At 36.5% G+C, this 26,701-nt stretch overlaps 1 pseudogene; it reads left to right on the top strand.

Moving 5' to 3' along the window:
• The first annotated feature begins 285 nt into the window (after positions 1-285).
• LOC121203462 (ras-related protein RABC2a-like) lies at positions 286-3,581 on the top strand (annotated as a pseudogene).
• Positions 3,582-26,701: the final 23,120 nt, after the last annotated feature.

Genomic DNA, 26,701 nt, shown 5'->3' with positions numbered 1-26,701 from the left:
CTTGAGTTGTTTCTTTGGTTTCTATTTTTTAATTAATTAAGGGCAGTTCCTTGTTATTCCTAAAATTAGACATTAATTCAATAACTTCCCCCATGTAAAGCAAACCCCCTCCACCAGACGGTGAAGAGGCGTTGAAGACACGCTCCCATATCTCGCGTGTCACGTCACTGCAATCTAAACCAGGACCCACAATACACGTCCCCAATCTTTCTCTAAGAAAACGACAGCGAATCCAAGAACAAAAAAGGAAAAGTACAACGTTTTGCTGTGGGGAGGAGTTCCCACTAAGCCCGTGTTCCTTTCTCTCAAACAACATACTGATTCTCAATTTTCTCTTTTGTTTTTCTCTTACAACGAAATTTCCTTCCTTTCTTCCTCTACATTAAAACAAGTTTCACTGTGCCGTGCTTTTGAGAGGGAAAAAAAGGCCATTCAGCAGGGTGATCATCATTGGATACAACAGAGACCTTCTAAACGAAGATTAAAAAAAGCAGTTATTTTTAAAAGTTTGGGTTTTCGTTTTTGGATAGAAAAAAAAATCGAAATGGGATCATCTTCAGGGCAAAGTAGTGGAAGCTATGATCTTTCATTCAAGATCTTATTGATAGGAGACTCAGGTGCAGGCAAGAGTAGTTTGCTTGTTAGCTTAATTTCAGCTTCTGCAGAGGATCTAGCTCCCACCATTGGTTCGTTTTCTCTTCTTCACTCTTCATCTTTTCAAAGTCCTGGATCTTTGATTAGTGTTCATGGTGAAATTTTATTAGGTTTTTTTTTTGTTTGAATCCATGTTTTAGGTGTGGATTTTAAGATCAAGTTTTTAACAGTTGGTGGGAAAGATTAAAGCTTACCATATGGGATACTGGTATGAACCTCGTATAATTTCCATTGGCTTCTTTATTTTACACTCATTTTTACTGATTTAATGCTCACTAATACATTAATATGACATTGGCATCATTTTCATCACAGCTTTACGTAGCTTAATGCTGCGTCTTTAATCTTTGACTAGCTATTTAATCTTCCCTATTTTCTTAAAGCAATTGTCTTGCAATATGGAGAAATAATATGATTGATTTGTGGAACCATAATGCTTCATGTAGCTGGACAGGAAAGGTTCAGAACACTAACAAGCTCTTACTATAGAGGTGCCCAAGGGATCATACTTGGTGAGATTATCTTTATGGTGCATGTATGATTTTGACTGACTGCAAAACATTATCATAACCTTTCATGCATCTGATAATGATCTTAAAGTCGGCTCTTAGCTCACACGGTAGATACAGCCGTGAACATTGGCATGCATAATGTTAAATTAGGTTTTAAGCTTTCCTCTTGGACTGGCTAATTAGGAGATTGGTTATGTGTGATGAAAGATTATGACAACTTAGAAGTTGTTTAAGAAAAATAAAAGGAATAATAGTTTAATTAAGACTGAAGGACAGCATACAAGAAACAAATTGGAAATACCCGGTCCCTTTCTCTCGATCTCGTACACGAAGGAAAATAAGAAACCGTTTATTTGTATTGTACCTTTATTCGTAATGTAGTTGTACTTGTATTATCAATTCCTTGACCAATCCTTGCTATGAACCTCATCTCTGCTGGGTTGGAGGACCTCTATCTGTATGCAATTCCATGGCGCTTTTTTCTTTTTCTGCACAAGTATTATTCCCTTTGCCTCATCGTTTCACTATTGTTTGTCCGGTGTTTAAATTCCACAACAATTGTTTGACTTATTTCTCGGCTTTGGTTATAGTTTACGATGTAACACGGAGAGAAACCTTCACAAATTTGTCCACTGTTTGGGCGAAAGAAGTGGAGCTCTATTCTACCAACCGGGACTGTGTCAAGATGCTCGTTGGAAATAAAGTTGATAGAGTAAGTCTACCGTTCTTTCTCCGATCCGTGAATTTAGTTTTTGAAGAGAAAATTCAATCACTTCACACCTAACACTTGAAATGGTTATGGAAACATTAATAAGTTTCTGACTGTTTCATAATCTTCGAAAGAACTCCTTTGCTCTATTCATGTTGAGAAAAGTTCATGGAACAAAGTTTATAAGTTGTAAAGGGAGCATTGCACCCTTATAATTCCTTCAAAAGCCAATGAGAGAATACTCTGCTTACGTTTTCTCCTATATCGAAAATAGATACAAGATTTTATGAGAAAAAAAAAAACATAGTATTGCAGTTTAACCATCAATGAGAGTTTCATGTAAATAAAACTTAACTAAATTGAGATAAATGTTATTATTTACTATAATAAGATTAGCTCAAATGAGACTGATCTAATTTGGTTAAAATTTTATTCCGCTTTAATTATTAAATAAAGTATGGGTTAAGTGTAGATAATCAAATTTTAATTAATGATGAGCTAATTAGGAATTAAAACTACTATGCCAATATTATAAATATTAGGGTTATAATATTCAAATTACACAGAAGATATCTTTTTTAATATGACATTTTTTGTGTGCTAATTTGGAAGCCGGAAAAACTTGAAGAAATTCATGGATTTAGGTAAGCTTCCGCATATAGTTTTTATTCTTGATGATTTGATATGATAGATTTTGGTTTATTAAATTTTATTTCTGATCTATTTATAATTCTAACAATAAATACATTTTAATGATTCCCTTTTAGCTGCAGTATATCTCTCCTTACTAATGCAGACTAGACACTTCATGTCTCTCATACTGTTGCACTGCCTACTTATTCTGCTTCATTATATCCGATTTGTTTATGTTTAAGGATTCTGAAAGGGCTGTAAGTAGAGAAGAAGGGATGGATCTTGCAAAGGACCTTGGATGCATGTTTCTTGAATGCAGTGCCAAAACAAGAAAAAAACGTGGAGCAATGCTTTGAGGGGCTTGCATTGAAGATATATTTTTGTGACAGCAAGTTTGCTCGTCAACCTTTCAACCAATATAATACAAAATATTCTTGGCTGTAGGTCAGTTCAAAATGATGCAGTAGGGCTGTTATATAACATAATCATTAAGAGTGTTCGCATCTTACTGATATGAACTTTTAGAGAGCCACATCCCAAAATCTAGCTCTCAAGGTTGTTGAGCATAGGACTATGTAAACCTCACAAAAGGAAATTACATTCTCTCCTATGTGGGATCCAAGTCTCATATCTTGCAACTAGGCACATATCACTTGTACTTGTGTCCAATTCTACTATGTTGTAACCAGCTTTGGATTTTCTTACAGATAATGGAAGTTCCAAGTTTTTTAGAAGAGGGTCTGCTATAGGGAAGAGAAACATGTTAAAGCATAAACCAGAGTATAGAGGTCATCAAGGCGGTGGATGTTGCTCTTAAATTGCACTGATATGCAACCATATGGTGGCTTTAAGCTTCCGTCTTAATTAACAGATTGTGAACAAATATTGTATATGATATATTACTTCGTACTATATTTCTGTACTGCTCTTCTTTCAAATGGAGTTCCCATTGGTTAATTGTATCATCACTCAAATTAACTTCAGTTGTAGAGTTTCGGGTGCAAAGTGAGTTTTAAGGTTGTTCCCTCGAATTGGTGGAGTTGATCTCAATTAATAAAGGAAATAATATTCGAATTGTTATAAATATTTTATTATTATAGAGTGGATGTCCATTAAAATAATAAATTTAATGTATTTTCGAACTCTAATGTCAATTAGAAATAGAATTTTATATTATTTATGCGTATGTTTATAAATATATATTTTAGAAAAATATTGAAAATATCCCTAAATAATATACATCTTTCTCTATTCTTCTATATCTTGTTGTTTTTAAAATTGCTAAGTTAGATGGCAGTAAATAAATAAAACACAATTGAAGCATAGGAATCAAACTTGTACCTCAAACCTTTAAGCACCCTTGACTTGCCTAATCAATCAGTTATCGGAGAAAAAAAAAAAAGACAAGATTCGAGGAAAAAAGAACGACCAAGAGAGGACTTCAACCTACACCAACAACATTGATTACAATTTTTCATTAGTACTTTTATGTTGCACAGAATAATATATTTAATCAATTCAATCTTGGTATGTTTCTAAATTCTTTTAAAATTTTGATATTATATTTGATATGAATCAATATTGTACTTATTTTGGTTTTGAAAAGGATAGATAAAAGATTCGATTATCAAATTATATTATGCATGATAGTTAAATACTTGATTGACTATTAAATTCTTGATTATTAAATATGCTTAAAAATGATTAAAGGAAAGATATGACCATCAAAAATGGTAATTCTACCTAAAGCTCATTATAATTAGATGCATATGAGGTTACCATATTTTAAAACTATAGGTGAGTATAGTTCTATAGTATTTATGTAACGACCCAGTTTCTAGTAGTATCGAAAAATATGGTTTTGAGACCTTGTTTTTATAAACCGAGTCCCTAAATATTAGTTAGCGATATTTACGAAGTTAATATTTAGATGAATTAAAATTTGAATATTTAGTTTAGTCGAAATTATGTTTAATTAAGGATCAGAGATTAAATTGTAAAATCTAATTGCTATGGATTTTTAATTGGTAAATGACTTGGGGACTTAAATTTCAATTATTCAAATGGCCAAAATGACTAATAAACCATTACTAATCATGTGCTGGTGGATAGTAATGATGATTTTGGATTAAATTAAGTAAATTAATTTTAATTAAGATTAAATCCTAATTAATTAAACTAATTAAAATTTAATCTATATATATGTAAATTAGTGGAAGGAGAGAAGAAGAATAATCTTCTCCAACCGGCCTACCATCAAAACAAAGGCGGGACACCATTGTTGTTTTCTTTAAGCTTTTTGGCCTTAATTTCAAGTAAGTCCCTAACCATTTTCTTTGATTTTTATAGATTTTTATAGATTTTTTTTTATCTTGGAAGCTTGATCATGCTAGCCCATGGATCAATTTGATCAATTAGTGAAGTTTTTATGAGATACCATTGTTGAGAATTGACTGTATTAGGTGTTAAATTGATAGAAATTAAGTTTAGTTTAAGAAAATAACTAAATTGTAAAGCTTAATTGTTGTTTCATACATTAGGGACCAAATTGAATAAAATAAAAAACTATCATGAATTATTGGTAAGGATAGAAAATAGAGGGTCCCAAATGAGTTTTGCTGAAACGTGATTTTAATCCGAGGCTTTAAATTGAAAGTTATGCTAGTCCTAGTTTTAGGGACCAAATTGAATAAATTACAAAATATGCGTGACTTTGTAATTGATTAAATTTGAGCTGGAATTTAATATTGTGCATATTTGGTTATTATTCATAACTAAAGACGACGCAGAGCCGTCGAGAGTGAAAGGAAAGGCGAAAGCTGATGACGAGTAACTTGAGCCTTTGGTTTATATTTCTATGATTCAAATCATTATAATTATTAAATATTTATATTTTTTGTATAGTATGATATGAATGTGAGTTCAAAATGATTATTTGAATTGAATTATTGTGATTGTGATTCATTATCGAAATAGAGGACTAAATTGAACAAAATTAAAAATAGTGTAATTTGATGAAAATGTGAAATTGATTTTGAATTGGGCTGGAACATGTTATGTTATATGATAAATTGATGAATTGAATTGTGAATTGAAGATGATGAAATGCATTTTGTAGTATTTGGTAAATTGAATAATTGGTTATCCTATTAACTTTTTGGGCAGAATTGAATATAATTGGCATGCCATAGGATAGATTGAGTACAAGTTACTTTGACTATATGTCGACGATAGTTGGGTGAATTTTTCCTTCGGATGTTCCAATGAATGCAAGGCACAACTTTTATTTCGGTTATACCGACGAGTGGTTAGCGCAATCTATTTACTTCGGACGTTCCGATGAGGCACTGAGTGCCAAATTGGTGTGATGGTTGGGATCCATGTATCTACTTGATTCCAATTCATGCTATTAAGGGATATATATATTGTGATTTGGTTGAATAGTGATTGAAATTGATTAAATCTTACAAAGTTGGAATATAGACACTTATATACGACATTGAATGTCGAGAGTTTGTAAAAGATCATGTGAATCAGTTAATGAGTCGGTGAGTGGATTTGGTAACATAAGGAATGAATCGTTTGAATTGGTAATGGAACGAAACATGAATTTATGTTACAAGTTGAGTAATTATGAAAATTTGACTAGCGTTGTAATAATGGTATGAAATATCCATATAGATTACTAGTTCATGAAATGTTTAGATAGTTCATCTTAAGTATTGACATAATGGTGATATATGCATATGTAGATGTGTTGAATGATATTGGTTATATGGTGCATTTGTATTAATTGATAGTATAAACATGGAAATTGTATGTTATTAACTATTTAATATGTTATATTGAATTGAAGTATAGAAATCAATACCACTGAGCTTTATGACTTAGCATACGATTTGTTTTTTGTGCATAGGTTGGGTACATATTGAGCTCTCGAGCATCGACTCTAGCATCCAGATAAAGATCATAGACTCAAATATGTTTGTATATTTTTCTTTTTTTGGTTATACAACATGTACCTAGGTTGAGTCAGTTTGGTATTTTGTTATGTTTTGAGAACTTTGAATTGAAAGTTGATAAATGGTCTTAATCAGATGAATGCAAAACGTGTATATGAGTTTATCATATGGTTTTGTAATCTATAAATGATGTATTTTCAATTTGTACTTGTGGATAGCATGCATGTATATGATTTTAATGAATTGCACTTGATAGTTAGCTTATAAGTAATGTGGTATAGGAATATTGTTGAATAATGTATTAATGTGCTTGGATTGATGCTTGAGGGTATATGTATTGGTTGTTTATGAGTTGAATGTGTTTAGTTATTGGTTTAGAAAATGTTATAGGTTGATGTTCATATAGAAAGTGCAGAAAACAATATATGACATCAAGATATCCAGTGAGTGCCGTCGCAACGAGATTAGGACACCATGCCACGACAAGACGTTGAGTATGGTTGTAACAGCAAGGCCAAACAATATGTTATGTTGCGAAAAGGAAGCCCCTTACATAAAGACATCAACCTGAATTTTAGAAATATTGCATTTTAGTCCTAATTCAACATTGTGTTAATTGTTAAGCTTTTGTAAGCTCATGTAAATCCTAGGAATGATTGTATGTAGTATCTTTTGCCCATAATACTTGAATTTACACATACTATCGTATGTATCGAATGTAACCTGATCATAGTTGCTCCGAAAATGAATGTTACACCTCGTAACTTGGACCTGACGATTGGGTTGGGTAATGGGTTGTTACAATTCAGTATTAGTTCTCAATTAAAATCATGTAGGGAGAATTTTATTTTTGAGAAATTGCTAGAAAACTTATTCAATTTTCATGCTTCAAATGTGTTTTGCAATGATACTGTGAAAAAGGTTTAAGAAATATTTTGACCTAATAACATGTCTAATTTTGTGACTGAACAAAATAATATTATATTAATGAAAAATCATGAAGCTTGTCCTACCAGATCTGTTACATTCATTAAAAAGAATGCAACAATACATAAAAAAATTGAAAGACATAATCGTGGACATGATAAGTGACATTACAATAATCGTTAAAGGAGTGATATAATAATTCTTTTCACCGCCAGAAGTGGAAAAACGAAGATAATGTAGAGATGAATAATAAGATTAATGTTGAATCGAATTTGGGATACCTAAATGATAATTGTAATTGATGGTTATCGAGACCACCAAATATAAATTTTCTATGCTCTAACTGTATTAAATAGTAGTATAGAGAAGCAGGGTCGAACCACGTAACACAAGGATTGGGACTCCTAATATCATTTTTACATGACTAGATTCCAAAATCATGGCAAGTATTGTGCCTATGACTTGTAATGTGCTGAGCTAAAAAAATAAATAAAAGGAAGGGGTATTAGTTGATAAAGGTTGAAAATATAAAAATGAATAGAGAGAAATAATAATCGAATTATAACTGTAAAATAAAATTAAATAATTGAAATTAAATTAGGAAATCAAATATGTGAATTCTTAGCCTTAGACTCGGTAAATTCCAATCTTGAATCAATCCTTGAAAATTAATTTTTCCTTCTAAACGATAAGCTAGTTATAGTGACCAAGGATGCCTCAACCGCCAACTCTTCCCTGTGTAGTTGATTCCGGTACAACCTGCAAACCAATCCCTACCGACTATCTAACCATGTAACACACATCCATAATTTAAGATCTTGACAGACTTGCGATCTAAAAGAGCCCAACTCGAATTAACAGCCTCAACCGCATGGTTCATTTAAATCTCATCACTATCTCCCTTGAAAGAATCTAACTGGCCCTTACCCACTTAGACATGCCAATTTTTTCGTGGGAACTCGAATGCAACAGACAACCATCTCAATTTCCCAACTTTACGCCAAACAACACCAACCCAATTCGTACTTTTTGAATTGAAATTGAATTATATTTAAGGGATGATTGTGATTGTCACATATTCCGGAGAGATAATTAATACTGTGTTGTAAGGTTTTTACCGCGGGTTCACTTATCACGATTTTTGATCGAAATGTAACAGCTCGTTTTCAATAAAATCAGAATAGTGGTTTCGGGACCACAAATCTGAGTTAGAAAAAAAAATTATTTTAATATTATTGCATGGTCTGCATTATGATAGAAATGACGTATGAAAATTTTGATAAGAAAATTTTCCCGATTTCCTGTTTAATTATAGAAAGGACCAAATTGCATGAAATGAAAAAGTTGAATTCTAGTAGATAGAAGGATCAAATAGCTATGGAATTCAAAATTTGAGGTCCTTATATGACAATTAGACCACTAAATGTAGTTAGTAGATAAACATGCTTAGTCATCAATGGAAAATTTAAATAAAGAAAGGACTAAATTGGAAAGATGAAATAATAAAAGATGATATTTTAATTAAAAAGAAAATATCATCATTTTATATCACCTTCCCCAAATTTTTCTATGGAAACCCTAGCTAAGAGAGAGAATTTCAAGCAAGCTTAATTAGGTAAGTAATCATCCCTGTTTTTAGTAATTTTTATATTTCCGAGATCGTAATAACCTAATCTAGCTATTTTGGGGATCAATTTGCAAAGTTATCAAAGTATAAACTTTTTTCCATGGATGAGTATGCTAAAATTTTGAAATTTTTGGTTGAAAATGAAAGGCTGTTGATAGATAAACAACTTTTGTAAAGGAAATTTTCATGAAATTATGATTTAGGGACTAAATTGTAAGGTGTAAAATTCATGGAAATTTTTTGAATTTTATGAATTACATGAGTTGTAAATGTTACATGAAAAATTCAGCTAGGCTTGGAATAAGGATTAAATTGCATGAATTTCATTTTTCAAGCTTAGGGACAAAACTGGAATTAATTAAAAATATAGGGGCAAAATGGTACTTTTGTCTAAGATGTAAGGTGGATTGAATTGAATATGAAATATGTTAAATTGATGTTAAATTCATTTATATAGATTCGAAAAGATCAAATAAAGAGTTAGGTCGAGGAAAATAAAAAGTATCGGATTAGTAGGTCTCCGTATACGAGCAAGTGACGAGGTAAGTTCGTGTAACTAATTTGTGTATATTTATATGTTTGAATTAAATGTTGTGTATATGTGAATTGTATAAATTCTATGAAAATATGAAATTGATCACATGTTCAATAATGCCTGAGAAGTAATAAGTCCTTTCTGAATAAATGAAATTCGATGGATACAGATTGTAACACTCCACACCCGTACCCTTCGTCGGGACGAATATGAGGCATTATCTAACCTTAAACTCTTGCTTTCATATATTTTCGAGTCACCAAACTCGATTCAATTTAAAAATTTTCAATTTCTATTTTAAACTTCTTATCATAAGCCTACGAGTCTCAAATCGACCATTGGATACTATTCGGGCTCAACCCGAGTCCTTCAACCATCTATAGAAAATTTGTCTTTAAAACAGGGTACACGCCCGTGTGGAATTAATTTTGAATACACACCTACAGGGGTTTTCACACGGCCTAGCATACGCCCATGTCTCTGGCCTGTGTCCTTCACACGGCCATGACACGCCCATGTCCTAGCTCGTGTGCAAAAACTAGGACATTCTGTATCTGATGCCAGTATACCCAAAATGTCATACAGCCAAGGCACACGCCCTTGTGCTAGGTTGTGTCCATCACACGGCTGTGTCTCTGCCCGTGTGTTTACTATCATGCATACTAACTTGAAATTTTTACGTGCAGGAGACACACGGTCGGACCACACGCCCATAGGGTAGACTGTACGTCACACACGGCCTAGACATACTGTGACAGCCCAAAGTTGACCCTAGTCGGGAAGTGGTTTCGGGACCGCTAAACCGAGTCACCGAAATGTTTGAATGTGATACTTATTGTCTAGAATATGTAATTATGAATGTGTGAAAATTTCAAGCTTCAATTTGGTTGATTTCATGTGAATTTAGTCAATAGGACTTATGTGAGAAAATTCTAAAATGTGATAGGACAATGTGTGAGGACCTATTAGTGCATGTGGACAAAGGGGGGACTTGCATGTCAAATTCCCCCTACTAGTAGTGGCCGGCCATGACAAGCACGGTAGACCAAGTTTGATGGCCAAGACATGTCATAGACATGTTTTGTTGGTGCATCATGGGTGGAAAAAAATAAAATAATAGGCATGGAAATTAAATAATGAAAAGGAGTATGATGAATACACAAAAAAAAATGTGTAGTTGATTCTTTCCCCCCCCTATTGCCGTGAGCTAAAGAAAAGAGAGGAGAAGATCTTTGTTCATCCTTTTCTCACCTTCATTTAGCCTAAATTAGAAAGAAAAACAAAGAAAAAATTTTCTCATCCTTTGGTTCATCCTTGGCCAAAAATTTTAAGGAGGAAAGAAGAAGAAAGGTGAAGAGATTCGGCCATGCATGTAGCTAGGCTAAGGTATGTTTGATGATGTTCCATGAGATGCATGCATGTTTTAGTTGTTAGCTTGAGTTCTACCTAGCCCATGGTCTAAATCTTGCTATGTGATGGAATTGGCACTTGACCATGGATGCATCATTCTTGGTTGGTGTTTGATGTTGTGGTGATGAGGCATGAGGATGAGTTAAGATTCGGCCTAGGTGGAGGTTGTGTTAATGCCATTGCATGCAAAATATGAAGCTTGTTAATGATGCATGTGATCAGGCTTGATGATTCTTGAACCTCCTTTTTAGCATTTTTGTGTGAGCACATATGTGCATTGGTTGCTAAATGGAGAAGAATCGGCTAGCAAGATGTGTGCTAAGGCCGAATGTAACTTTGCATGTTAATGAGCAATGCATGTGTTAAATTGATGAAAAGGGGGAGGATGCTTTACTAGTGTGTATATGTGTGTATTAAGTGTTGAAATCGACCCCAAAAATAGACATGCATATTCGGCCAAGGGGAAAGAAATTAGCTAATATGTTGTGTTGATGCATGATTTTTGCATGTATGAGACTTTAATGTCTAATGTATAAATATGGGCTAAGTGCCTTGTGTTCATCTTTTTGATGCCTAAATGATGAAATCAATTTATTTGTTTAATTAAGCTCAAGAGCAAAGGGGAAATAAATCCGATAAAGGGAAGGAAAAAGTGGTTGAATAGCTAGCGGAATCGTTCGACAACACCCGAGGTAAGTTCTTGAGTAAGAGAGCTTAAATTACGATGTGATTAAATCATGCTCTATGTGTGGCTATTGAGCCGAATGTGCAAGGACGATATGTGCCTTGTGTTTGAGTTTCGCAAATGAAAATGAAATATGAATGTGCCATGAATTATTGTTAGATGTGCATGATTAATTGAATGCTGTCCGGGCTAAGTCCCGAAGGCTTTGTGCTAAGTGAATATACCCGGACTAAGATCCGAAGGCATTTGTGCGAGATACAAATTCCGGGTTAAGCCCGAAGGCCTTTGTGCGAGATACTAAATCCGGGTTAAGTCCCGAAGGCATTCGTGCGAGTTATTAAATCCGGGTTATGTCCCGAAGGCATTGTGTGAGTTACTAAAACCGGGCTATGTCCCGAAGGCATTTGAACGAGGAGCTATATCCGGTTAAATCCCGAAGGTACGTGATTTGGTAATGATTGAGCTTGCTGTAAAATTCCAGCGAATACTCGAAAAACATCCCAATATGGGGATATGTTACGTATGTGTTGAATTTAATCGAGCCCTTACAAATAAATGTTCGCTCAGTTGATAAACGAGCTACCGGCCTTCGGCTAAGTTAGTCTATTGTGTATGTACATAACGGTTGTTAATGTTGTGAAGCAAGTTTGGTATCGGTAAATTGCGTATTATGAAATATTCCGTTTAGCTAAATGTGTGTTATTCTTTGTTTATGCTGGAATTCCTTGCTCAAAACTTACTAAGCATAAATTGCTTACTCGTTACACTGCTCCTCTGTTTTATAGATTTTTGGTTCTCCAGCTATCGGACTCGGGATCTTGAAGTCGAAGTCGCCCACACTATCAAAGGCTCTTTTGGGTACTATTTTGGTTGAATTTTGATATGGCATGTATAGGACTACCTATTGTTGTTTTTCGAGTACTTTATGAGATGTATAAGTGTACAGCCATGCGAAAATGGCTTGTAGAAGTGGAGTATGGCATTAGACCATTCGTGTTTATGAATGTATAGATGGTTTCATGATGTAACTATAGTTGGAATGGAAGTGTTGAGCAAATGATCAGCCATTGGAATGGCTAAGTATGATCATATGTGGGCATATGTATGACAAGGCCCTAGTTGGTCCATGAAACCCCGAAAATAGGTAAGGTTTACTTTGAAAACAGAGGCTGACAGCAGCAGTGGTGTGGATTGGAAAAATCACAAGAATTCGTAGGAGTGGAATTAAATAGTGAATAAATTACGTAATCGAACCTTGATGAATCTACTTTCATATGAAAGTAACGAAACAATCATATGAACAGTACAGTAAGAGATATTCGGGTTCTTGTGGAACAGGGCCAGAACAGTTTCTGGATTCCCTGTTCCGACTTTGGAAATTCACTATAAATTGACCAGAGATAATTAGGGGTCATACCATATATTTATGGATTCCTCTCTGAGTCTAGTTTCCATAGAAACAAACGGCATCAGTATTGAAGCTCTGTGCAGTGAGATATCCAAGTCGTAATGGGAAAAGGTCAGTGTAGTCGACCCCTGTAACATGGGAGACTTTGACTAATAAACTGTACTAATTGGCCCGACCAAAAATTCTAGAAAAAAATACATAGGTGGGGACATGAGTCTAGTTTCAGGGAAAAATCACAAAACTGATTTTCGAGTTGTGAAACTCAAGATATGATTTTTGAAGCGACTAGTACTCAGACTGGGCAGTGTCTGGAAAAATTTTTCAAAGTTTGTTAACATCTCGTGTCCGACTCCGGTGTCGGTCTCGGGTTCGGGGTGTTACACATACGCCCGTGTGCCTACTTGTGTGAACAATATAAGGCTATTTACCAAGCCTATTTGCTACCCTTACCTACACAAACTACATAATAGCAACCGTAATCAAGATAAGACTATCTCATGCAACCAAATTAGCCACAATAGTCAATGTTCCCTTTTGTGCATTTCACACATCTATGAAAATAAAATCTTTGTATATAAATCAAAATGAATGTTAGCCATCATTCAATGTTTAATAAAAAATAAGGGATTTATCCCAAGCCAACACATTCGGCCAAATTAATAATAACCCAAAACACAAGCCTAATTCCCTATACATGCTATATTCAAAAATATAAATCAAACTATACCGAATGCTTCGATTGATAGTGTGATTGATATCTTTGACTTCCGTTGATCCTTGAGCTAGATAGGCGACACTATAAGAAAATGAAAAAGGAGAGGGAGTAAGCATAAAGCTTAGTAAGTTGCACATAAATAAATATACAACATAACTTTACCATTCATCAACAAGTATCATAATACACAAGTGGCATAAGCAAAGCTTACTCATCAATATTCAATACACCTCATATAGCATATATCGAGCTCACATTTCATACATACCATATAGGTACATGTACCACTCACAACACGGTTATACTTTCCTTGTTGACTTGAAATAATACTTTCACCGTAGAACCATTTGGACATTATCGGATATTCATTTAGCCTCAAACATGGGGTCAGGTGCCGATGCCATCTCCCAGACATGGTCTTACACAAATTCTAGCATATCTGTGCTGTTGCCATGTCCCAGACATGGTCTTACACTGGCATATCTCGTATCCAATGCATGTCGCAGACATGTCTTACACTAGTACTCGTCTCAATACCGATGCCATGTCCCAGACATGGTTTTACACTAGCACTCATCTCAATGCCGATGCCATGTCCCATACATGGTCTTACACTAGCTCTCAAACCTGGACATTTCTTACACTAGCTCACACAAGTGACCCAAACGTCATGACATAAATATCTAATTTATTTCCTAAGGTTCAATCGGGAATTCTACTATCTCTATTCTCATCACATTTTCTCATTTCCACAATCAAGCAATTTATGCTATAATAATGTCACTACAATTCAAATACATATATATTATTTATGTAGTTGTACTATTTACATACAACTTACCTCGGATTACAAAATGTGGCGACTAGTCGATTTAGTCGATTTGCTTGGCTTTCCCCTGTTCTAGGTTCGGATTCGGTATTTCTTGATCTATAATAACAAAATGCACTTATTTAATCACTTTATCAACATAGGCACTCGACAATTCATAGTTGGGAAAAATGACCAATTTGCCCTTAGACTTTTGCAAAATAACCATTTTACCCCTAAGCCCAAAAATCAATTTTTATCGAATTTCTTCACATCTTAAGCCTAGTTGAACCCTTTCTACTCTTATAGCAACTCTAAATTCCCATTATTTCACACACTTATCATCTATTTTACAATTTATGCAAAATAGTCCTTTTAAGTGTTTTCATGCTAACACCTTTCACAAAAGTTATTTATGTGACAGCCCAAAATTGACCCTAGTCGGGAAGTGGTTTCGGGACCGCTAAACCGAGTCACCGAAAGGTTTGAATGTGATGTTTATTATCTAGAATATGTAATCATGAATGTGTGAAAATTTCAAGCTTCGATTTAGTCGATTGCATGTGAATTTAGTCAATAGGACTTATATGAGAAAATTTTAAAATGTGATAGGTCAATGCATGAGGACCTATTAGTGCATGTGGAAGAAAAAGGGGACTTGCATGTCAAATTCCCCCTCCCTAATATGTAGTGGCCGGCCATGCTATGGGTGGAAACATGTCACCAACATGTTGTGTTAGTGATGTTTGGTAAGGAAAATAAAATATTGAGCATGATAATTAAAATAAATTAAAGAAAGGAATTAAACAATGAAAAGGAAGGGTGATGAAAAAAAAAATGGTCTCATCCATACCCCCCCCCTTGTTGCCGTGAGTTGAGGAAAGAAAACAAAAAAAAATGTGTGTTCATTCTTGAACACCTTTGGCCGAATAGAGGAAAGAAAGGAAGGGGAAGAGCTTGAGAAAATCGGCTATGGTGGTTTGCTAGACTAAGGTATGTTTGATGTTGTTCTTGAGATGCATGCATGTTTTAGTAGTTGACTTGAGTTCTAAAAACCCATGGTTCAATTTTGTGGATTGATGATGATTTTGTGTTTTGCCATTGATGAGTGCTTGAGCTTTTTGATAGTTGTTGATGAAAAGTGAAAGATATGTTAAAGATTGATATGTTTTGTGTTGAAGTTTTTGGTGATTTTGAGTAGTTAGGGCTAAATTACAAAAACAAATTTTTGAAGGACTCAAAGGTGAAATAAATGAGATGTATGGACTTATATGGGCACTAGGAAGATTCGGCCCTTAAGGAGTGTGACCAAACTTTGTGTATTTTGTGTTTTGTGGAATAAAGACTAAATTGTGAAAGTGCGAAATATTAGGGGTAAAAATATAATTTACCCATTTATGCGTTATTAGACCAAATTGAATGAAAATATGTTAAATTAAGGCTTGGCAAGCTAGCTATTAAGGTGCAATGCTAATGTTAGTATTTGATTCGGTAATAATCTGTTTGGGGACAGCAGCAGTAAGGTGATTTTGGAAAATCGCCATAATTTGTAGGAGTTGAATTAGAAGCTGAGTGAATTATGCCATTAAATCTTGAAGAGTCTATTTTCTTACAAAAGAAACTATGAAAACAAAAGAGTTACCGATCTTGAGATATTTGAAGTATTGTGGGGCTGAGTCAAAATGACTACTAGATTCCCTGTTCTGTTTTTAGAAAATCATTATAAATTGTAAAAAATGATTATAAGATAAAATTTATATGCTTAGACTCCTTAATGAGTCTAGTTTCAAATGAAATCAAATACAACACATTTTGAATTCTGTAAAATGAGAAATTTGATTCGTAGTGAAGAGTGGTCAGAATAGTCAAACAGTGAAACAGGGGAAACTTTAAGAAAAATCTGGTATTGATTGGCCAAGCCAAAAATTCTGGAAATTTTTTGGATGGAAGATATACGAGTCTATATTCAGGGAAAATTAACGGCTAGTGATTTGGAGTTTTGTAGCTCCAGTTATAAACAATTTAGCGACTACTGCTCAGGAAAACAGCTCGTAGTGAATATGTGATTTTGTTGTAAACATTAATGAAAATTTGCCAATGAGTTATTTATTGACTATTATAAAGCTTACTATAAGCTATGTGTGTGAAAGTCAAATCAATATATATATTATTCTGAAAGTAATACTTGAATAGTCGATTAATGACTATTTTAAATTATTGATTTGGCTCAAGGAGTTAAAGGAGGTGAATCGAGCAAAGGCAAAGAAAAGGTTATCGAGTAGTCGAGTTGGAACCGTCTTACCCAACACGAGGTAAGTCATTAAGCATGTAGTTGGTATTATTTCAATGGTCATAATGTTTATGTATTGATGCTGAATGGAATGAATAAATATACATATATATATATATGTGCATGTACGTATGTGATGATGAAATTGTTGAATGAAAGAAAAGAGGTAAGATGTACTGAGTTGTTGATCTCGGCACTAAACGTGCGGGATAACCATTTATGACCATGAGATTGGCGCTAAGTGCGCGGGATTAAATTGTACAGCACTAAGTGTGCGATTTGACTATGTTGCACTAAGTGTGCGAAATGAATATGATGCACTAAGTGTGCGAATTGACCATGCGGCACTAAGTGTGCGAGTTTGACTATGTAGCACTAAGTGTGCGATTTGATTATGTAGCACTAAGTGTGCGAGTTGATTATATAGCACTGAGTGTGCGGACTCGATATACATTCGTGAATCATTATGGACACTATGTGTGCGACACTATTGAGTCGATCGCGGACAGCGGATCGGGTAAGTGTCTTGAGTACATGGCTAATAGGTGCTATGCTTATACTTGGTGTTGAGCTCGGTAAGTTTGAACCTATGTGACAAATATACTTGAAGTCACGTACATAAAATTTATCATAGGATGGGTGAAAGGCCGTTTTGTTGTTTGATTGTAACGAAAATAAATTGATTTATGAAAATGCTTCAATGTCCTATTGATGAGTATATGGAATGTGAATGCATGAATTGATATGAAATTGAATTGATAGGTTGGAGGAACTATGGTATGGTTCGGAATGGATGGAGTAATTAGCCTCGTTCCATTTTGTTTTCTCTTGTGATAATGTTATTGATGGATGGTAGTGCATAGCTTATGACTTACTGAGTTATAAACTCACTCGGTGTTTCCTTGTCACCCATTATAGATTGCTTGGACTCATCTATTTTTGCGTGGTCGGGCCGTCATCGAAGTCATCACACCGGATAGCAAGTTTTGGTACTTTCTTCTTAGTTGGCTTAGAAGAACATTTTGGCATGTATAAGCTATTACGTTGTGTTTGAACTTTGGCATGTAAACTTTAAGCCATGCGAAAATGGCACGAATGTTCGATTGAGTTGGATCAAGGGTAGGCATGAAATGAACCTAGTTACTTTCGTAACAGATGCTGGCAGCAGCAGTGTCATGAGATTGAAAAATCACTAAAAATAGTAGGAGTGGAATTAATTGATGAATAAATTATGTAAGCGAAGCTCGATGAGTCTGTTTTCATGAGGAAGTAACGAAAAGATCATATGGGCAGTATATTAAGAGATAATCAGATTTTTGTGGGACAGGGCCAGAACGGTTTCTGGATTCCCTGCTCCGACTTTGGAAATTCATTACAAATTAACCAGAGATAATTAGGGGTCTTACCATATATGTACAGATTTCTCTCTGAGTCTAGTTTTCATAGAAACAAATGGCATCAGTATTGAAGCCCCGTGCAGGGGATATTCAAGTCGTAATGGGCAAAGGTCAGTGTAGTCGACCCCTGCAACTTGGGAGATTTTGACTAATAAACTGTACTAATTGGCCCAACCAAAAATTCTAGAAAAAAATACATAGATGGGCACATGAGTCTAATTTCGGGGAAAAATTACAAAACTGATTTTCGAGTTACGAAACTCAAGATATGATTTTTAAAACGACTAGTACACAGATTGGGCAGTGTCTGGAAAATAAATTTTGTAAGGGGTTAAAGCCAGTTAACACCTCGTGTTCGACTCCGGTGTCGGTTTCAGGTTCGGGGTGTTACATTTTATTGGTATCAGAGCTATGGTTTAGTCGGTTCTAGGACTACCATAGCGCGTATGAGTCTAGCTATACATGCCGAATGTTAATGTTTAAATGTGTGATGACTTCCGACGGTTGAAATGTTTTTGTTTTGATTAGTAAATGGACCCCGGTGAAGAAAGAACCCTAGCGGATGACGTTGAGAGCGTAGCGGCTGCTCCTGCACAAGGGACGCCGCCTGTTGAACCTCAGTCATCTGCGAATAAACAAGGTGAGGGGGCTAAACAAGCCTTCTTTACCATGATGAATGAGTGGGTCGCGCAATATGCCCGAACCAACCTGGCTGTCCAACAATTCCCGAATTTGAATAATCCACCCCAAGAGCCTGTAATGCCATCAGTCGTTGATCCTGTGAGACTGAGTAAGCCACCTGTAGACTTGATTAGGAAGCGTGGGGCCGAGGAGTTCAAGGCCATAGTAACTGATGATGCCGAAAGGGCCGAGTTCTGGCTAGATAACACCATTCGGGTGTTCGATGAATTGTCATGCACACCCGACGAATGTCTAAAATGTGCGGTATCTTTGTTGCGAGACTCAGCCTACTATTGGTGGAGGACCTTGATTTCCATAGTCCCGAACGAGCGAGTAACTTGGGACTTCTTTCAAATGGAATTCCGGAAGAAATTTATTAGCCAACGGTTCATTGATCAGAAGCGTAAGGAGTTCTTGGAACTCAAGCAAGGCCGTATGACTGTATCTGAATACGAACATGAATTCATAAGACTCAGTAGGTATACCCGGGAGTGTGTAGCTGACGAGGTTGTATGTGCAAAAGATTCAAGGAAGGATTGAATGAAGATTTAAAGCTACTAATGGGTATTTTGGAAATAAAAGAATTCGTAACACTAGTCGAACGAGCCTGCAAGGCGGAAGAACTTGGAAAGGAGAAGAGGAAGGCTGAATTTGAAGCTAGAGATTATCGTAAAAGATCGACGGGTAAAGCTCCGTTCTCAGCTGTAAAGAAGTTCAGGGAGGACATTAATAAGTCGAGGGCGACTGCGGGAATTTCCATCAGGGCAAGACCATCGATGGGCTCCCGAGCTACTTCGGTAGCTAGTGTGGGCAATAATCGTCACGAGAAACCTGAATGTCCCCAATGTGGAAGACGACACCTAGGTGAATGTTGGGGCAAGTCTACTAGCAGGGCCTGTTACGGATGCGGTTCGAAGGACCACCTCATTAGAGATTGCACGGAGCTGGATGAGAAGAATAAGATTCAAGGTGCAAGACCTAGTGGAGTGACATCTAGAGGTAGACCACCGAGAATTTTTGGAGGCAGGGGTGGTAGTCAGAGGGGGGCTTCTGATACGGCCGATCGCGCCGAGAACCGTGCTCCTGCTAGAGCATTTGCCATTCGCGCACGAGAGGAGGCATCCTCCCCCGACGTCACCACTGGTACCTTCACTCTCTTTGATACTAATGTGATTGCATTGATTGACCCTGGTTCTACTCATTCATATGTATGCGAAACCTTAGCAACCAGTAAGACTCTACCTGTTGAGTCTACTGAGCTCGTAATTCGAGTATCAAACCCTTTGGGCCAATGCGTACTTGTTGATAAAGTGTGTAAGAGATGCCCTCTAATAATCCGAGAATCCTGTTTTCCGGTCGATTTGATGCTTTTGCCGTTCGACGAGTTTGATGTTATTCTTGGTTTGGATTGGTTAACCGCGCATGATGCGGTTGTGAATTGCAAAAGCAAGACTATCGATTTGAGGTGCGCAAATAACGAAATAATCCGAGTTGAGTCTGCGGACTTAAGGGGGGTTGCCAGCTGTAATATCAGTAATGTTGGCCCAGAAATATGTAAGGAAAGGGTGCGAAGCATACCTCGCGTATGTACTTGATGACAAGGAGTTAGAAAAGAAACCCGAATTGGTGCCGGTGGTCTGTGAATACCCGGATGTTTTCCTGAAGAGTTACCGGGTTTGCCACCTGTTCGGGAGGTAGAGTTTGGTATTGAGCTTGTACCTGGAACTACGCCTATTTCGATCGCTTCGTATCGTATGGCACTAACCGAGTTAAAAGAGTTGAAAGCTCAGTTGCAAGAATTGACGGATAGAGGTTTCGCTCGACCGAGTTTCTCACCTTGGGGTGCACCAGTATTGTTCGTGAAAAAGAAGGACGGAACCATGAGGTTGTGCATTGACTATCGTCAACTGAATAAAGTGACGATAAAGAATAAGTATCCGTTACCGCGTATTGATGATTTGTTCGACCAACTGAAGGGAGCCTCAATGTTCTCAAAAATAGATCTGAGATCGGGCTATTATCAGTTGCGAATTCGAGAATCGGACATACCCAAAACTGCCTTCAGGACGAGATATGGTCACTACGAGTTCTTAGTGATGCCGTTTGGGCTCACTAATGCCCCTGCGGTGTTTATGGATTTGATGAATCGGATCTTCAGGCCGTATTTGGATCGGTTCGTAGTTGTGTTTATTGATGACATCTTGGTCTATTCAAGAGATGAGACCGAACATGCTGAGCATCTGAGGCAAGTGTTGCAAATTTTGCGGGATAAGCAGTTATATGCTAAGTTCAGTAAGTGTGAGTTCTGGTTAAGAGAGGTTAGCTTCTTGGGTCATGTGGTGTCCGCATCGGGTATTCGAGTTGACCCGAGCAAAATTTCAGCCATACTTAACTGGAAGCCTCCGAGAAATGTTACCGAAGTCCGGAGCTTTCTAGAGCTCGCCGGTTATTACCGACGATTTGTCAAAGGTTTCTCGATGATAGCCACACCAATGACGAAGTTACTTCAAAAGGATGTTAAGTTCGAATGGACGGAGAAATGTCAGAAAAGCTTCGATCAACTGAAAACTCATTTGACTGAAGCTCCAATTTTGGTGCAACCTGAATCGGGTAAAGAGTTTGTCATTTATAGTGATGCATCCCTACTTGGGTTGGGTTGCGTATTGATGCAAGAAGGTCGAGTTGTGGCCTATGCGTCGAGACAATTGAAGCCGCACGAGAGAAATTATCTGACCCATGATCTCGAACTAGCCGCCATTGTGTTTGCATTGAAAATATGGCGACATTATTTGTTTGGTGAGAAGTGCCATGTGTTTTCGGATCACAAAAGTCTCAATATTTGATGACTCAACGAGACTTGAATCTGCGACAAAGACGTTGGCTTGAGTTGTTGAAAGATTACGAGCTGTCATTGATTACCACCCGGGAAAGGCTAATGTGGTTGCGGACGCCTTAAGCCGGAAATCACTGTTTGCTTTGCGAGCGATGAATGTACACTTGTCTGTTCTACCTGACAATGTGTTAGTAGCTGAATTAAAAGCCAAACCATTATTGACTCATCAAATTCGTGAAGCTCAGAAAGTCGATGATGAATTGGTTGCAAAACGAGCTGAGTGTGTTCCGAACAAGGAATCGGAGTTTCAGATTGATGATGATGGTTGTTTGAGGTTTAGAAGTCGTTTGTGTGTTCCAAGGAATTCGGAACTCATTCCGATGATTCTGAACGAAGCCTATTGTAGCCGAATGTCAATTCACCCGGGGAGCACGAAAATGTACAACGACTTGAAACGTCGGTTTTGGTGGCATGGTATGAAACGAGACATCTTCGACTTTGTTTCGAGATGTTTAATATGTCAACAAGTGAAAGCGGAACATTAAGTGCCTTCAGGGTTACTTTAGCCGATCATGATACCCGAGTGGAAATGGGACCGAGTCACAATGGACTTTGTGTCCGGACTGCCATTGTCCGCAAGTAAGAAGGATGCGATTTGGGTTGTTGTTGATAGGCTGACTAAGTCGGCTCACTTTATCCCCGTGCGTACGGATTTTTCATTGGATAAACTAGCCGAATTGTATGTTTCACAGATTGTGAGATTACATGGAGTACCTATTTCTATCGTGTCGGATAGAGATCCGAGATTCACCTCGCGATTTTGGGAGAAATTGCAAGAAGCTTTGGGTACCAAGCTGCATTTTAGCACCGCTTTTCACCCCCAAACCGATGGTCAATCCGAGCGGATAATTCAGATGCTTGAGGATATGTTGAGATGTTGCATCCTCGAGTTTAGTAGTTCATGGGAACGGTATTTACCTTTGATTGAATTCGCTTACAACAATAGTTTTAAATCAAGTATTAAGATGGCACCTTACGAGGCTTTGTACGGGCGTAAATGCCGCACACCATTGTTTTGGACTGAGCTTGGTGAAAGTAAAATTTTCGGAGTTGATTTGATTAAAGATGCCGAACAGAAAGTAAAGGTGTTATGGCTCGAACACGGGATCGAGGAAGCTACTTGGGAAACCGAGAGCTCGATGAAAGAACGATATCCAAACCTATTTACCGGTAAGATTTTCGGGGACGAAAATTTCTTAAGTGGGGGAGAGTTGTGACAGCCTAAAATTGACCCTAGTCGGGAAGTGGTTTCGGGACCGCTAAACCGAGTCACCGAAAGGTTTGAATGTGATGTTTATTATCTAGAATATGTAATCATGAATGTGTGAAAATTTCAAGCTTCGATTTAGTCGATTGCATGTGAATTTAGTCAATAGGACTTATATGAGAAAATTTTAAAATGTGATAGGTCAATGCATGAGGACCTATTAGTGCATGTGGAAGAAAAAGGGGACTTGCATGTCAAATTCCCCCTCCCTAATATGTAGTGGCCGGCCATGCTATGGGTGGAAACATGTCACCAACATGTTGTGTTAGTGATGTATGGTAAGGAAAATAAAATATTGAGCATGATAATTAAAATAAATTAAAGAAAGGAATTAAACAATGAAAAGGAAGGGTGATGAAAAAAAAAATGGTCTCATCCATACCCCCCCTTGTTGCCGTGAGTTGAGGAAAGAAAACAAAAAAAAATGTGTGTTCATTCTTGAACACCTTTGGCCGAATAGAGGAAAGAAAGGAAGGGGAAGAGCTTGAGAAAATCGGCTATGGTGGTTTGCTAGACTAAGGTATGTTTGATGTTGTTCTTGAGATGCATGCATGTTTTAGTAGTTGACTTGAGTTCTAAAAACCCATGGTTCAATTTTGTGGATTGATGATGATTTTGTGTTTTGCCATTGATGAGTGCTTGAGCTTTTTGATAGTTGTTGATGAAAAGTGAAAGATATGTTAAAGATTGATATGTTTTGTGTTGAAGTTTTTGGTGATTTTGAGTAGTTAGGGCTAAATTACAAAAACAAATTTTTGAAGGACTCAAAGGTGAAATAAATGAGATGTATGGACTTATATGGGCACTAGGAAGATTCGGCCCTTAAGGAGTGTGACCAAACTTTGTGTATTTTGTGTTTTGTGGAATAAAGACTAAATTGTGAAAGTGCGAAATATTAGGGGTAAAAATATAATTTACCCATTTATGCGTTATTAGACCAAATTGAATGAAAATATGTTAAATTAAGGCTTGGCAAGCTAGCTATTAAGGTGCAATGCTAATGTTAGTATTTGATTCGGTAATAATCTGTTTGGGGACAGCAGCAGTAAGGTGATTTTGGAAAATCGCCATAATTTGTAGGAGTTGAATTAGAAGCTGAGTGAATTATGCCATTAAATCTTGAAGAGTCTATTTTCTTACAAAAGAAACTATGAAAACAAAAGAGTTACCGATCTTGAGATATTTGAAGTATTGTGGGGCTGAGTCAAAATGACTACTAGATTCCCTGTTCTGTTTTTAGAAAATCATTATAAATTGTACAAAAATGATTATAAGATAAAATTTATATGCTTAGACTCCTTAATGAGTCTAGTTTCAAATGAGATCAAATACAACACATTTTGAATTCTGTAAAATGAGAAATTTGATTCGTAGTGAAGAGTGGTCAGAATAGTCAAACAGTGAAACAGGGGAAACTTAAGAAAAATCTGGTATTGATTGGCCAAGCCAAAAATTCTGGAAATTTTATGGATGGAAGATATACGAGTCTATATTCAGGGAAAATTAACGGCTAGTGATTTGGAGTTTTGTAGCTCCAGTTATAAACAATTTAGCGACTACTGCTCAGGAAAACAGCTCGTAGTGAATATGTGATTTTGTTGTAAACATTAATGAAAATTTGCCAATGAGTTATTTATTGACTATTATAAAGCTTACTATAAGCTATGTGTGTGAAAGTCAAATCAATATATATATTATTCTGAAAGTAATACTTGAATAGTCGATTAATGACTATTTTAAATTATTGATTTGGCTCAAGGAGTTAAAGGAGGTGAATCGAGCAAAGGCAAAGAAAAGGTTATCGAGTAGTCGAGTTGGAACCGTCTTACCCAACACGAGGTAAGTCATTAAGCATGTAGTTGGTATTATTTCAATGGTCATAATGTTTATGTATTGATGCTGAATGGAATGAATAAATATACATATATATATATATGTGCATGTACGTATGTGATGATGAAATTGTTGAATGAAAGAAAAGAGGTAAGATGTACTGAGTTGTTGATCTCGGCACTAAACGTGCGGGATAACCATTTATGACCATGAGATTGGCGCTAAGTGCGCGGGATTAAATTGTACAGCACTAAGTGTGCGATTTGACTATGTTGCACTAAGTGTGCGAAATGAATATGATGCACTAAGTGTGCGAATTGACCATGCGGCACTAAGTGTGCGAGTTTGACTATGTAGCACTAAGTGTGCGATTTGATTATGTAGCACTAAGTGTGCGAGTTGATTATATAGCACTGAGTGTGCGGACTCGATATACATTCGTGAATCATTATGGACACTATGTGTGCGACACTATTGAGTCGATCGCGGACAGCGGATCGGGTAAGTGTCTTGAGTACATGGCTAATAGGTGCTATGCTTATACTTGGTGTTGAGCTCGGTAAGTTTGAACCTATGTGACAAATATACTTGAAGTCACGTACATAAAATTTATCGTAGGATGGGTGAAAGGCCGTTTTGTTGTTTGATTGTAACGAAAATAAATTGATTTATGAAAATGCTTCAATGTCCTATTGATGAGTATATGGAATGTGAATGCATGAATTGATATGAAATTGAATTGATAGGTTGGAGGAACTATGGTATGGTTCGGAATGGATGGAGTAATTAGCCTCGTTCCATTTTGTTTTCTCTTGTGATAATGTTATTGATGGATGGTAGTGCATAGCTTATGACTTACTGAGTTATAAACTCACTCGGTGTTTCCTTGTCACCCATTATAGGTTGCTTGGACTCATCTATTTTTGCGTGGCCGGGCCGTCATCGAAGTCATCACACCGGATAGCAAGTTTTGGTACTTTCTTCTTAGTTGGCTTAGAAGAACATTTTGGCATGTATAAGCTATTACGTTGTGTTTGAACTTTGGCATGTAAACTTTAAGCCATGCGAAAATGGCACGAATGTTCGATTGAGTTGGATCAAGGGTAGGCATGAAATGAACCTAGTTACTTTCGTAACAGATGCTGGCAGCAGCAGTGTCATGAGATTGAAAAATCACTAAAAATAGTAGGAGTGGAATTAATTGATGAATAAATTATGTAAGCGAAGCTCGATGAGTCTGTTTTCATGAGGAAGTAACAAAAGATCATATGGGCAGTATATTAAGAGATAATCAGATTTTTGTGGGACAGGGCCAGAACGGTTTCTGGATTCCTGCTCCGACTTTGGAAATTCATTACAAATTAACCAGATATAATTAGGGGTCGTACCATATATGTACAGATTCCTCTCTGAGTCTAGTTTTCATAGAAACAAACGGCATCAGTATTGAAGCCCCGTGCAGGGAGATATTCAAGTCGTAATGGGCAAAGGTCAGTGTAGTCGACCCCTGCAACTTGGGAGATTTTGACTAATAAACTGTACTAATTGGCCCAACCAAAAATTCTAGAAAAAATACATAGATGGGCACATGAGTCTAGTTTCGGGAAAAATTACGAAACTGATTTTCGAGTTACGAAACTCAAGATATGATTTTTAAAACGACTAGTACACAGATTGGGCAGTGTCTGGAAAATAAATTTTGTAAGGGGTTAAGCCAGTTAACACCTCGTGTTCGACTCCGGTGTCGGTTTGGTT

The sequence above is a fragment of the Gossypium hirsutum genome, unplaced genomic scaffold (genome assembly GCF_007990345.1).
Source record: "Gossypium hirsutum isolate 1008001.06 unplaced genomic scaffold, Gossypium_hirsutum_v2.1 scaffold_331, whole genome shotgun sequence".
NCBI classification, from domain to species: domain Eukaryota; kingdom Viridiplantae; phylum Streptophyta; class Magnoliopsida; order Malvales; family Malvaceae; genus Gossypium; species Gossypium hirsutum.
The sequence above is the reverse complement of the archived record's forward strand: the minus strand, read 5'-3'. Positions and strand labels throughout refer to the sequence as shown.